Source organism: Hyaena hyaena, unplaced genomic scaffold (assembly GCF_003009895.1).
Source record: "Hyaena hyaena isolate Hyena2069 unplaced genomic scaffold, ASM300989v1 scaffold_551, whole genome shotgun sequence".
Classification (NCBI taxonomy): Eukaryota; Metazoa; Chordata; class Mammalia; order Carnivora; family Hyaenidae; genus Hyaena; species Hyaena hyaena.
The window spans coordinates 1,279,977-1,292,743 of NW_024081183.1; the positions used below are offsets into that span (position 1 = coordinate 1,279,977).

General features: G+C 52.2%; 1 long non-coding RNA gene across 2 annotated transcripts in view; it reads left to right on the plus strand.

The window, feature by feature from the left end:
- LOC120247887 overlaps nucleotides 1–11,141 on the plus strand; it is a 39,196-nt gene extending 28,055 nt beyond the window's left edge. The window contains exons 4-5 of one of the 2 annotated variants that reach the window (XR_005532440.1): nucleotides 10,119–10,279; nucleotides 10,678–11,141. This is a non-coding gene — a long non-coding RNA (uncharacterized LOC120247887). Of the gene's footprint in view, nucleotides 1–10,118; nucleotides 10,482–10,677 lie in introns of those variants that run through there. The other variant, XR_005532439.1, reaches the window with a different exon arrangement.
- Nucleotides 11,142–12,767: the final 1,626 nt, after the last annotated feature.

Here is a 12,767-nt window from a genome sequence, read left to right on the forward strand (position 1 = left end):
ACGTGACCTTGCACTGGATGGAGGGAGTCTTGAAGCAAGAGGGAGGGTTCTGGGAGCAGCAAGGGAGACAGCTCCACAAAAGCATCTGTACCTTGAAAAGTGTTGCTAAAATGTTCTTACTGTTCTGAAGCTGGCCTCGCTCCCCAAGCTGACGTGTTTCCAAATGCATATCCACGCTGCCACCCTGAAAATGGAGTGCACAGTTCACCTTCTTGAGGTCTCACCTGTGAATGAAAGGATTGGACTTGATCCCGGTGGTGCTGAGAGCCTCCACCAGCAGATCTCAGAGTCCAGGCTATGAGGGGCCTCCCCCTGCTCCCCAGAACTCAGCCCCCTCAGTCTACCCCACCCATGTTCACCCACCTGTGTGACCCTTTCTGAAGAGGTGATTCCCCCCTGCCAGTACTACTGTCCCCCAAAACCTGCATGATCTGTCGTGTCTCACAGTTACCATGATGGTAAGACTTCTCTTCATCTTTTACAATTAAACATTTTTGTTTAAATATTTATTTAATTTTGATATAGAGAGAGAGACAGACACAATGTGAATGGAGGAGGGGCAAAGAGGGAGGGAGACACAGAATCCGAAGCAGGCTCCAGGCTCTGAGCTGTCACCACAGAGGCCCAACATGGGGCTCGAACTCACCAACCACCAGATCATGACATGAGCTGAAGTCGGATGCTCAGTTGACTAAGCCACCCCAGTGCCCCCATCTTTTACAATTTAAAAATACTAATAGAATTACTGGTTTGGTCTGTGTTTTAAAGTGATAACATTTTTCTCCACTGCTATCTCATTTGTGATGCCCTTAAAATTTACTCTAAGAGATAATTATAATTCCAGGAAGACCTTCTTGGGGAAAAAAATGGGTATTTTTTTTCTCCCAACTTGAGTAGGGCTTATAGCATGATTGGCAACACATCGGAGTTTTTGTAGCATGACTGGTGGCATATACTGGATTCTCCTAAGGGCCTTTTCACTGCTCACCTCCCTTCCTGGCCCCAGTAGGTGAAGGCAGGGTCCTATAGGCCAGTCCGCCTGTCATTGCTGGTGGCTGCCTTGAAGAAGGAAGAGAATTCATATTTACTGAGTGCTGTGTTCCTCACAAGTGCTGTCCTTTTCATCTGTACTGAGATCCATTTTACAGATGAGATATCTGGGCCCAGAGATGTAAAGATAGCCAAGAAGAGGCAGAGGGCCCTGCTCTCTCCACCACGTTCTCTCCAAATCCTGCAGGAGGTCTCTATTTGGCCGCCTTTTCTCAGGGAGGGTTTCTGCTTAAGCAAGAATGTCTAGGTGGATTAGAACCCTTAGGTGATGACACATTGCCACAAATGTTAGCTCTCACCTGTGTGGCACTTAACATTTAGGGATATCTTTTCTGATTAGAAGTAAAATATGCAGTCTGCTCTTTGCTAACTTTGGGGGGGGTAACTGTTTATTTTAAAATAATTATAGATACATAGGAAGTTGCCAAAATAGTACAGAGAGGTCCATGACCCTTCACCCAGTTTCCCCTAATGGTACCGTATCAAATGCAGGAAATCCACATTCATACAACGTGTGTGTGTAGTTCTGTGTCATTTTATCACATGTATAGGTTTGTGTAACCGCCACTGAAACAAGATACAGAACATCCTATCATCCCAGAACTCCCTCATGCTGTCCTTGATCCCCACACCCACGGACTTCCCTCCCGCCCTCCCTAACTCCTGGCAATCACTACTCTTCTCCCAGTTCTATAATTTGTTTCATGCCTAGAAGGTCGTATACACGGAATCATACAGTATGCAACCTTCTGAGATTGACTTCTTTCACTCACGATCATGCCCTCGATCGCCGTCCGGGTTGTTGCCTGTATCAACAGCTGGTTCCTTTTTATTGTTAAGGAATATTCTAGTAAGGGGGTGGGTCAGTTTTAAAAACTTGAGCTTAAGGAAAATATACAGAAAAACATAGGGAAAAAGATCGCAAGCCCTCAGATTGGGGTGGGGGTGGGGGTTCCTGATGTCCTTCTTGCCCAGGTGAGGCCTGCTTTAGGCCCCAGGCCCTGTGAGGGCCCAGGTGCAAAGTCAGGAGAGGAGAGCCAGGGAGAAGAGAAAGCCGGGGGCCCCGGGCCCTGCTCCCCCGCTCCTCCCTCTGTGGGACTCCAGCTGGCTGCTGGGACTCTCTGCAGCCCTCTTTTCTTTTTTCCCCCTCTTTTTCTCCTCGCCCCGTGTGTCTCCATCTGTCTCTCTGAGTCAGTCTCTCTCTTTTTCTCAAACCACAAAACATGGCTAAATGCAATTTCCATTGAGTGCAAAATCTTGTGTCTGTGCTTCATTATTCTGTCTGGATTCGTACATGTTTTCAATTGCATAATTCCCCTCCTTCCTCATTTTCTCCCCAAGACTTTCTCCCACATAATATGAGCATTTGGGGGCCAGCTTTTGACAGTTCTGCCTTTGAATGTTGTGAAAAGTAGAGCGAGTGCCTCTTTCAGCCCTGCACCACTGGGGAAGCTTGGTTGGCAAGTTCCCCGGGGTTCTTGCAGTGCTTTGTCCCCTAGGCCAGTCCTGGGCGACAGGAGTGCCCCTTTCCCAGCCCGCGAGAAGGCCAAGGTTTGACGGCAGCACTGATGGTCAGCTCGGGACCCTCCACACCACTGGCGACCGCAGCGGCACGGCCAAACTCCCCCCGCTCTGGCTATTCAGAGCCTTGAAAGTCTGGATCGACCCTATTCATTCATTTACGATGTCAGTCCTTATATGACTGGGAAGTATGGCTTTTTGCTTCAACAGCCATTGCAGTTTTGAAATGGGGTTGATAGAAAATAACCTAAATACCAACAAGAAGGGAACAGTTAAACACAGTGTGAGACGTCCTGTAACATCAAACATTTAAAAGTCACTAAAAATTTGGCTTGGAGAGTTTTCAGAATGGGAAAGTATGCCTGGTATACTGTTAGAATCCCCCTGGCGTGAAAACACCTAAGTATGGAAAAATGGCATAGAGAATAGGCACCAAAGTGCTAACAGTTGTTGTTTCTAGATTGAGGGATTATAGGTGACTTTTAAATTTTTTCTTAATGTTGGCAATAAGCACGTTTTGTCTTTATTATGAGAAACAAATATGCATTATTAACACTAAATGAAGCCTGCTGGATAAAAAGTCACTTCTATAGCCCTCCACACAAGCGGTGTTATAGAGCATCCTCCCTCCATGGGGAGGGCGGTCCCTTGTCCAGGCACCTTCCTCTGAGCTCAGGTCCCTGCTGCTGGGCCAGGTGGTGGCTGCCCTGTCCCTGCCCTCCTCCTCCCCTGGGTTTTGTTTTTTTGTGTGTTTTTTTAGTGTTTATTTATTTTTGAGAGACAGAGAGAGGGAGAGACAGAGTGCAAGTTGGGGAGAGGCAGAGAGAGAGGGAGACACAGAATCTGAAGCAGTCTCCAGGCTCTAAGCTGTCAGCACAGAGCCTGACACAGGGCTCGAACCCACAAGTCTCAAGATTGTGACCTGAGCCAAAGTCGACGCTTAACTGACTGGGCCACCAAGTGCCCCCCTCCTGTGTGTTTTTACAGCGAGTCTGCAGCAGACTGGTCAGGTCCTGCCTGACATCTTCATCTTTGTACTATACTTCTGAAGCCGGGGATGGCCCCACCCCCCTGATGCAGTGCCCTTGGCCATCCTCACAGCCTCGAAGTGGATTAGATGGGCCTGTCTCCCCCATGCATTCAGCACACACCCTTCACGCAGGGCCACCATATGGTCTGGCCGCCTGGGCACTGGGCTTCCAGACATATTCCCGGAACCCACAGCTCCCTGTCCATCCCAGTGTGCTAGAAAGAGCAGAGAGTTCTAGAAGCTTCAACTCTGCCATTAACTCCTCCCTGAGAGAACAGAACCCGAGAGAGAGGACCGTCAGTCTCATCTGCCGAATGCAAAGTCACATGCGGTGTCTGGGGGACATTGTTTCGACTACGGGATTTTTAAGCCTGCTCAGAGTGCAAGCAACAGTGTGCGGTCCGGCTGCTACGGTAATGGCTTCGGGCTGGGCTCTGGGGCCCGTCTGCCTTGGTTCTAATCCCAGCTCCACCACCCTGGGCAAGTTTCTTCCCAACTTTGCAAGTGCCCTCAATTGCAAAACAGACTCACCTACTTCACAGAAGCATGGTGAGGAGTAACGAAGTGTGCTCCTGTCAAGCCCGGAGAGCAGGGCCTGTCCGGAGCGGCCCACGGTGAATGTTAGCCATTAGGCGTATTATTCCACTGTGCGGTCATGGGAATGGGAAGGCAGGATTCTTGACATCGGGGCTCTCCCAGAAGAGCCCAGATGTAAGTCTCTGTGATGAATGCCAAATGAGGATTACCAATTAAAAGCCCTGCCTCAAATCTGCTCCTGAGTGGAGTATGAAGAAATACAGGCCTCAGTGTGGGGGGGAGCGTGGGGGGTGGGGAGGCCAGGGAGCACAGCCGGCTTGGCCTCCAAGGAGGCTGGGGGCAGAGAGAGGGGTTTGGCCAGGAAGCCTGGGGCGCCTCTGCCAGCAGAGGGGGATGTACCGGGCGACTTTACAAAGAGTGGATGGAATTCCATCTGGGACGGGGGTCTGCGGAGGGTGCTGGCGCAGGGGTCTGCGGAGGGGGCTGGGAGGGGGGTCTGCAGAAGGGGTTGGGACAAACGCTAGGTTTGAATCTGCTCTTGTGATGCGCGTCCATTTGCAGCTGCTGTCTTGTCACAGCCGCCCTGCCCTGCCTGGTGGATTCGCATGTAGAGGAGGAAACAAGAGGAGGCTAAGGACCCTGAGCCTGGGAGGGACAGAGCTGAGATCTGAATCCAGGGCTGTCTGTGCAATAGACCCCCAGCTCCCGCCTTCCCCCGGGTGGGATGGCTTTGCTCTGGGGTGGGGGTAAGGAGGCTTGGGGCCTCGGGAGGGGACACCTGGCTGCAGGGAGGGGGAGAGGCTGAGGGAAACCCAGCCCCAGGTGTGGAGGGACCCAGCGCTACTGGGCAGCCACGTGGGGAAAGAGCAGAAAGTAGCTCAGTCTCTCAGGAGGCAGAGCATGAAATTAATGAGCACACAGGAGCTGGAGTAGTAACCTTCCAGGAGGGCCCAGAAGGAGGGACACAATCCTTGGGGAAAGGTGGTGGGGCCTGAGGGGCTGGGGCAGGTGCGGGTCGGGGGGCTGCGGTATCAGTGTTTTCTCTCCTTGCCCCTCTGCCCACAGGGAGCCCTGTGGGGAGAGTGGGGAAATGATGGCAGAGGTTGGGGGACAGAGACTGACAGGGGAGGGGCTGTCAGATATAAGCCCTACGGGGGCAGTACCGTAAAAGTTTTCTTCACTGCTGCATAGGACAGTGTCCTGAAGGTAATGGTCCTATCTGAATGAACACGTGCTTAGAGACCTGCTACGTTGTCTGGGACCCAAGGAAGGGAAGCCTGTGTTCCTTGCTGGTATCGAAGGAACTCAACTGAATTGGTAACCTTCGCCGAGTCCCGACGATGTGCCTGCCCCTTCCCTTATGAAGCTCACCATCTCGTGGAAAAATAGGTTAGCAAACGATTATAGTACCAGCTGCTAAGCAGGGCAAACAGATAGAGGGGACATAGAGGGAAGACAGTTCTGTTTGGGGTGCACTCATGGTACAATTTCTTAGTGGAAGTGACTCAACAGCTGGGCTTGAAGGTGGAGGACAGGCCTATATTATGATTTTTGTGGTCCTAGACACTTTTGCCTTTATGGGCCCCTTCCTACGCATGCACACACACACACACACACACACATGCACGCACAAATGCATGCACGCACATGTACATTGTTAAGATTAGATGCACAGATGATGCACACGGAGGGAATTTTAAAGTATATTTAAAGTTTATTTATTTACTTTGAGAGAGGCTGAGACAGCGCGAGTTGGGAAGGGGCAGAGAGAGAGAGAGAGAGAGAGAGAGAGAGAGGGAGGGAGACAGAATCCCAAGCAGGCTCCATGCTGCCAGTGCAGAGCCTGATGTGGGGCTTGAACCCATGAGCTGTGAGATCGTGACCTGAGTCAAAGTGAGACCCTTCACTGACTGAACCGCCCACGTGCCCCAAGTATATTTTTTAAAAAATCCAGAAATATACATGAAAAAAAGTATATTTTGCAACCACACTAGCGTAAAGGCAAATTATTAACATTACATATTAAAACACTTTCTTTGACTTGAAAGTTTATATTTTTTTCTGATTTGAAAAGAAATGAAGACATTTTCATGGGTCCCTAAAAGTGTTTCAGACCTGCGGCCCAATGCATGCTATGTCTTTTGGATAAGCCAGCCCAGATTGAGAAGAATTTGCTTGGCCAATAAGACCAGGAAAGGCATTCCCAGGTAGAGGGAGAAGCATGAACACAGACACAGAGGCCTGAGGGTGCCAGCAGCTTCTAGCAAGAGCATGTTGTCCTGGGAGGTGGAACGCTAGGTGTTCAAAGACATCAGCAGGAGGCAGGCTAGGAAGTGTCAGATGGAGGTGCAGAGCTTGAACACATTGTTATGCGCATCCCAGAGCTTCTGGAATAGGGTTCAGAGGTTGCTGACGGGAAGGGCAAGTTCCTAGACCTCGATTCTAGAGGCTATTCCCAGAGCGGTGACAGGTGCTTGCTGAAGCCTCTCCCCGCTCCAGGGACTCCCCCATACTGGCTAGGACTGGGGGTGGGGACGGAAGAGGAAGAATGCTAGCTGGCTCCTGGTTTCCTTCCACAGGGCAACATGGAGTCCCTTTGGGCTGGAGGAATTACTTCTCAAAAGAGCTTCTGATCCCTGGAAAGAGGGGATGTAGGGTGGTTTGGTGGAAAGGTGGTGGGCTTTGGTTAGAGATTGACCTGAGCTCAAATCCCAGGGATGCCACCTGTGAGCTATGTGACCCTGGGCATGGTGCTACACCTGTGGACCACAGCTCCTCTGTGAACGTGGGGTATAGTTCCTTCTGACAGGGCTGTTAAGGAGATGAAATGGGATCGCATACAAGGCCAGGACAGGGCCCGGACACAGTAGGGGCTCCATTAGGAGCAACATGAATATGCATCTGTTCCACGAGGCACCAGACACCATATGATGGGGAGCACCAGGCATGTGCCCTTGAACACCATAGACATGGCCCTGCTCTCAAAGGGCTGCTTCTGTACCTGCACATCATCTCCAGTCATCATGTTGGGGCTGGCTTGTGGCCGATGCGGGCCTGATCCTGCTCCACTGGTAACCTCGATGGTCATAGCTGTTCTGGGGCTATGGTGAGCAGAGCTTCTCCAGGAAGTGTCCTTTCTAGTGGGGCTCTTGAAACTCATGATTCTGCCAACTGAAACCAGCCAACGTGTCACCTTCAACAGGAAGGTCTCTCTTCATGCCAGTCTAGCACTTTGCACATATTCACAAAAGTCCTGCAGGGGCTGGACTATGCTCCCAGTTTCCAGGCGAGGGAGAGGGGACAGGTGACTACCCCAGAGGCACAGGGAGTGTGTAGGAAGCGAAGACTTAAACCTGAGCTGGTCTGACTCTAACGCCCAGTGCTGGCTCTGAGACAGGTGTGACTTGGGCAGAGCTGGGGGACTGGGAACCTGTGAACTGGCCCCCTTCTCCTGGGGCCTCCTCCTGACCTCCAACCCCAGTTCCATCGGCCTTGCCAATGAGAAGGCGGGGACGGGGAGCACCTGCAGGGTAGAGGGACACAGAGGTCTCTGGTTCAGCCCTCACCGGGCAGCAAATGGGCAGCCTATACGTGCCGTGCTGCGCACTGGGTGTGCCGAGAAGAATCTGACATTTCTTACCCCTCTGAGAACTCAGTCTAGAGCAAGGTTTGTCTACCTTAGCTCTCCTGACACTTGGGGCCGGATGATTCTCTAGGGAGGCTGTGCATTAGAGGGGGGCGTGTAGCAGCATCACTGGCCTCTCCCTGCTAGTTGCTAGTAACATCCCCTCAATCGTGACAACCAAACTAGTCTCCAGACATTGCCGAATATACCATTGGGGGAACACTCCCTACCCCCAGTTAAGAACCTCTGGCTTAGAGAGAGAGGGAGGCTGATGCATCAGGACAGTGTGCTGCAGGCCGTGCCCAAGGTGAGCATGGGTGGCACAGAACACGTGAGAGGCTTCTGGAAAGCTGGACCCGATGGGGGCAAGGCCACCATCGTGCAGCAAGTCCCCAGAGGAGTTGGGGTTCCAGCCCGGGATCCCCGTGCCCGGTTCCAGTGCTTCCCTCCTGGACACCTGACTGCTGGCCTCCAGACCCATCCGCTCCCCTGAGTCCCCTGCCAGAAGTGGCTTCTGCTCTAGGAAGCCAGCCACCCTGGCTGGAGCAGTCGGGCTTTCTCTGCCCCGGGCTGGTTTCACGGCCTCGCTGTAGAGCCGGTGCCCAATGGGCTTTCACGCATGTTGAGAAAGCCTCTGCTCTTCCCTTGGGATGGCCCTCTGGAAGCTGGCTGGGTGGCCTCTTAAGTGCTGTGCTTATGCTAAGAACAATCCTTCAAGCAAGTGCTCTAGTGTAAGCACTTCCAGGTTCCCCGCTCTATGGGAGCCGCCGAAACGTGTGCAGGAGACAACTCTGCAGCCTCAGGGCCTGGAGACGGGGTCCCCGGCTCTACTTTTCCCGGGCTGTGTGACCCAGAACAAGCCCACCCTCCCGCAGGGTCTCCGCTTCCTGATCCTCAGTGTAGGCGCGGCCGCCACTTCCCCGGCCCCTCACAGCATGCTGGGGACAACGCTCGAAACGTCACTGGAGACCATCTTATAGACAGAAAAGTCTCGTATGTGTTCATTATGTTCTGAGCTGCCGAGGGGCCTTGGGCGTTGGTGCTCCGGGTTTTGCTTTCTTTTGAAAAGTAGTATTTGAATCGTCAGCCGCACATTACATGCCAGGAACTCAGCGGTGAGCACATGGAGCAGGAGAGAGACAATAAACCAGAAAAGCCAGGTACCTAGGGATAGCATGTTAGGTGGTAATCAATGTGAAAGGAGAGAAGCCAAAATCGTGCGGGTTGGGGGGAGCAAGGGTGCGTGTTGAGATTTCTCCAGAGGGAAGACCCCCTCTGGAAGCTGACATTTGAATAAAAACCCAAAGGCAGGGATGCCAATGTCATTCCAAACTGAGGAACAGCAAAGACCATACCCGGATGTTTAGGGACAGGGAGGAGACCAGGGTAAGGGGTTGGTGGTAGTGTGGGGAAGTGAGGTGGGGGGTGGAGAAGGGGGAGCTTGGGGAGGGAGGTGGGGGGGGCAGCTCCCAAGTGGCCTCAAGGCCACCGTGGGGACTTTGGTTCTTCCTTTGGGTCCCGAGGCCAGTGGTGGGTTCTGTGGATGCAAGAGGGACAGGGTTGCTCTGACCCACTGGCTGAGACTGGCCATGTATTCTGGTGTTTCTCATACTTTGTTGCTAATCCTCCCAAGAACCCAGTATAAAAAAGTCAATCCTGGGGGCACCTGGGCGGCTCAGGCGGTTAAGCATCTGACTTCAGTTCAGGTCCTGATCTCGAGGTTTATGAGTCTGAGTCCCACGCTGGGCTGTGTACTGACAGACTGGAGCCGGCTTCAGATTCTGTGTCTCCTTCTTGCTCTCTTCCTCTTCCCTGCTCTCTTTCTCTCAAAAATTATAAATAGGGGTGCCTGGGTGGCTTAGTCGGTTAAGCATCCGACTTTCGCTTAGGTCATGATCTCGCGGTCCGTGGGTTCAAGCCCCGCGTTGGGCTCTGTGCTGACGGCCAGCTCAGAGCCTGGAGCCAATTTCAGAGTCTGTCACTTCCTCTCTCTCTGACCCTCCCCTGCTCATGCTGTCTCTCTCTCTCTCCTAGAAATAAATAAAAAATATTTTTAAAAAATTAAATGAACATTAAAAAAAAAAGTCAATCCTGCTTTTTAGGTAGTTCAGAGACTTCTCTCAGAGGGGGATTGGGATGGCCCAGCTGAGCCTTTGAAAGAGCCAGGACTTGACTCCCAGTCTGTCCCAGCCCCTGGTGCTTAGGCTAAAGGCCACTCCACGGCCCCTAGCAAGTCCCCATGTCACCCCAAATCCTTGTTGAAACAAGCAAAAAATACATTTCGCAGCGATTTAAGATTATTTCTGTCCTGCTAAACAGTGGTTGTTGAAGACTTACTCATCTCCTCTGTGTTAGGTATCGCTCCACGAAGAGACGACCTTGGAACAGGGGAGGAAAAGGCAGAAAAATGCGCTAGAACCTGGAGGGCCGAGCTCCGGTTTGGATTCTGCCACGTTGTTGCTGTTTGACCTTCTCAGTTCCTTCATCTTTGAAATTCCCGACCTGCCCTTCTCAAGGTGGTAGTGAGGACAGAGAGGGTCAGGGGCCCACTCTGGTAGAAGGAACCCCTAGGTCTAATCTTCCTTCCTACCAAGCTGCAGTGGAGGCCTTGTGCCCCTAGGTGGCGCAGTTTTCCTAGGCTGAACCCAGCTGCTGCCGCCAAAGGGGGTCAGAATTTTGGGGGGACACTGCAGGGTAAAGATGATACTGGAAACCAATGAAATGGGTGTTTGAGGTTGAATTCTGCAGCCGATGCCCCTGCTTCTCCAATGGGCGCCATGGGGGGTAGTGAAGCACAGCAACCAGGCTGCTCTGGCCATCAGACCCTGCTGTGGCAACTTAAGGGCTGTGGTCCTTGGGGTCATGGAATGAAGGGCCAAGGTATATGCAATGCGGCATCTGTTTTCTTTTCCAGATGAGGAAGCGGCAGACTGGAGAGGAGGGGGCTTGCTCGGTCACCCTGGGACTCGGGGGCAGAACTGCTGCCCAGCTGGTCCCTCTGCTGATTAAATACAGAGCACTCGATGAAAGCATGAAGTGCCACCCCCTTGGGTGGCCTCCTTGCCTCTCAGCATTTCTCCCTGGGCTGGCCCTCCTTCCTCTGCTTCTGTGGATATTCTCAGGAAAGGCTGGGAGAGCAGTCATTAACTCCTCACATGGGCCTCTGGGCAGTGGGAGAGCACAGACGAAGGGCCAGGGGACTCGGGTGTCCCAGCAGCTTTGTCGTTACCTTGGGGACATGTGGGCACATGGCTGTTTCCTTCCTGCCTTCCGTGTCCTTCTCCGTAAAGCACAGTGGGGAAGAAGGAGAGGGTTGGGCTGGGTGTCACCAAGGTCAGTTCGTAGCTAGGACCTTCTGAGTTGCACATGCAGCTTCAATTCTGTCCATCAGAAGAGAGGTAGGGGAGGGAGGGGTTTCAGGTCTCTCATTTAAAAACATGGGGAGTGGACTAGATGATGTGTCATTCTGGCTCTGACATCTGCTTGGCAAGGAGGAGAGGCAGTCACAGAGGCCAGAGCCACCCCCTCTGAGCTGCCGATACCTGATGACTGCCCCCCCCCCCCGCCCCAGGGTGCAGACTTGCTTTCTTCGGCAGCTTCCTGAGGGGGCCCGGCAAAGTGGAATGGAGGGCCCCTCGGCAAGACTGGCCTCCTTCCGCAGAAACCCATCTGTGCATCCGAAGGGTGTTTCCTCCTGGGCTTGATTACTAACTGTCTGACTCCCTGGCCAGACGAGCCTCGCAGTGACCTTGGGCTCTTTCCAAAATCGAATCTTCCTTGAAAGGAAGCAAGAGATTGGTCACCACTGAAGAAAATCAGAGAACGACAGCCGGAGGAAAATCTGAGGGGGAGGGGTGGGGGAGAAAACCCCACTTACTGTCTGGCAGCCACGTGCTAGGCACTACAGAGGCTCCCCCCCCCCTTATATTAACTCTGTTAATCCCATCACCCAAGGAAGAAGTATTATAATGCCTTGTTTTCAGATGAAGGACCATTGCGTAGCTAGTGAATAGGGTTTGACCCAGGTCTCTGAATGTGAACTTGCCCTTGCCCCACTTGAACACCCCACGGCAGGGAGGAATAATGGAACATGGGGCGGAAAGCCTGGATTCTGGCTCCAGGTTTAGAGCCGAAGGGTTATGCGATGACTGATGCTTGATGATATTTTATAGTTTCAAAGTGATGAATCTTGTAGCGCCTTATTTGATTCTCAGATCGGTCCATTATACAGATGAGGAAACTGAAGCTCTCCTGGGTCTACCGACTTGCCCATTTGTGCTCACACAGTGGCTGGGCTGACTTTAAACCAGATCGTTTGACCCGAGAGTCTGTGCAGCTCCCAGACAGTTTTTGGACAGGCCAGGCCTTTTTTTCTTGGATTCATTTTTTCCACTCTGAAAATAAGGGGTTGAATTAGATCAGTAGGCAATCAGTAGTTCCTGGGCCCCTTTATTTAAAAAAAAATCGGGGAACTCATAGAATTTGGCAACTTAAAATTTTGAAAAGTAAGTATACGTAAAGCAACATTTTACCTCTAAAAAGCTAGGAGGGTATAATCACAGTGTAGCAGGGAGGGAAAAATAGCAAGGGAGAACAGAATTCCTCTTAGAAATTAACATAACACCTTGATGAGCCATTGTGCTCATACCTAAGAGTTCTGTGGGCCTGTCTGGAGTAGGCCAGAGGGGAAATGGAACTAGAAGAATTCTCTGCAAAAGAACTGACTTGCAGTTATCGGGCTTGGAGGGGTGAGCAAGCTAGTGATGTAAAGAGGAGAGACTGAAAGGAGTCTGGACACAGAGCAGTGTCATTTGAGGGCCTGGAGACAGCTGTGCAAGCTCCCCGAGTAGAGGACAGAGAGGGACCAAAGGGCCCTAAGGAGAAGGCTGTCTAGTATTCAGTTCCAGCCAGCAGGTGTCTGCTCGCCGGAGCCGGTCACCCAGCGGTAGCCTGGGTCTCCTGTGTAAGTGCCCTTGCACAGTGCAGGTGCACGGGGCCCTGACG